This window comes from Chaetura pelagica, unplaced genomic scaffold, assembly GCF_000747805.2.
Source record: "Chaetura pelagica isolate M959 unplaced genomic scaffold, ChaPel_1.0 scaffold251, whole genome shotgun sequence".
Lineage (NCBI taxonomy): Eukaryota > Metazoa > Chordata > Aves > Apodiformes > Apodidae > Chaetura > Chaetura pelagica.
This window is the reverse complement of record NW_009952271.1, coordinates 878,891-880,988: the sequence shown is the minus strand read 5'-3', so window position 1 is coordinate 880,988 and position 2,098 is coordinate 878,891.

The following is a 2,098-nucleotide window of genomic DNA, read 5'->3' as shown; positions in this document are numbered from 1 at the left end:
CACACCCCCTAGAGCAACAAAATCACTTTCCACTTCTCTTAGCACCAAAGAGCAGAACAGGCCACAGCACCAAACCTCTACTTGATACACACATTTTTGGAGATGCTCAGCCAGATGAGACACAGGGCTGATGGCAGCACCAGCAGGAAGGAAGGAGGAGTAACAAGTGTTACCTGAAGGAGTCACCCTGGGGGCAGAGCAGCATCCTGGTTCCTCAGCATCACTAGAAACAGAGGCCAGTCTCTCTTTCCCAGAGGCTCAAAGGATAATCCATCACAGAAGGAGACCTCCATGTACATTCCAGTGTCAGTTTAAAATCCAGTTTCCACCAGGGAAAAATGCATTTCATTGTCAAGCTAAAGCTACTTTAGGAAAAAAATTCTCAGGTTTGATCCACCCGTCAACATTTAAAATAAGGGATTGAACAATTTGGAAAGAATCCTCTTCCATGGAGACTAAAAGTGGTTCAGTTCCCTGGGAAAGTGGTCCTGCACCTCACCAGGACAGCTCCACAGCAAAGGGCTGGATCTCCCTGCACACAAGCTGCACCTTCAGTGCCTACACTTCTTTACAACTTCTGAACATAAAAAGGATTTCAGAGCTCCTTAAAATCCTTTGATGACCAAGGAGCCTCCTTTGCTCTAATGATCAAACTCAACATTCCACAGCTGGCAAGCAAAGCATTGTAGTTGACCATTTCCATACTCCCAAGTACTTCAATGAAACACCCACACAGTGACAAGAATGAGACTTTAATCAGTTTTAAGTGGAGTTTTAACACTAAGAGATAAAGGGTTGTTAAACACAATAACAAACGGACATCTGATTTGTATGAGGCATTATCCTGTACATGTCATTACTTGGGTTTTGTGTATTCTCAGTGCATAGCATTACACACAGAGCCACTGTTGCACAGCACAATAGTATTTGAAGAGGCTGAATCAGAGTAAGGCTGCTTAACAGACCGATTTTTTTTGTTGTTTTTTTTTTTTTTCTTTTAGTATCTATATATATATATGCTATATGAAAACAGACTGAAAATTTGAACTGGCAGAGAAAGGCAGCTCTGCCAAACGCTGCAGTTGGAGCCCCTTTTAGTGCACAGTTCCACCCCATCCATCTGCATGCACGACACTTTCTAACAGTATTTCCAAGGTAAACGAGGCACTTCGTGGCAACCACAGGCATTGTTGACATATTGCACACATTTGCTAGGACTAAACATGGAACTTGCACACGAGCACCCTATTTTTGTCATTTCTTCCTTTTTTGAAAGCTGAACCATTTGATGTTGCGTGTAAACTCCAGTCTACACCGTGTGCCACAGGAACGAATCCAGATGCTGTTTACACAACTGCCCTTGGACAGCTGTGGCAAATGTTTTGAGTGGGGCTACCAATGACCAGGGGATGCTCTTACCAAAGTGATGCCTTCAAGTAGTTTCAGACATGTAAGCTGTCGCACATCCAAAAAGGCTGAAGCATACAGTCCAGAAACTCAAGGAAAGATTACCTACAGAATGCAGTTCAAGCTAATGATGAATACTGTCATAAATAAAGTTTGAATAAGGACTCAAAAACTTTTCAGTCAATAGTAATTCTTGTCAACTTCTATGGGGGTGGTAACTGAAATAAAGTATAGGAGAGTATGTATAATATATATATATTTTTATATATATATATATAATATATATATAATGCTATTTTTCCATTTCCAATGACTACACCATAAAATGTAAGCAAGGCTTCTCCAAGACATCGAAACATTCAAAAAAAACAACAATAAATCAAAACCCTCATTCCAACCTTCACATTCCAAAGGAAAAAGAACAGTGCAAAAGCCCATCACGTCCTGGTTTCCAACCAGGCCCTCAGCGTTACACACCGGAACCGCCCCATCCAATTTTTGTTATCCAAGGTGGGACATACAGCAGTGTCAACATCCAAGGACTTTTAAAAGCATGAACGGTTTTGTTTATTAGCCAACACAACTTTCAACTGTTAAAAATCAGACAAGGTGAAAAACATGGTTCAAAGGGTAAGAGTTAAACGTTTATGTCCCAAGGTAACCACCTCCTGCTCATCAGTAACAGCAGGAA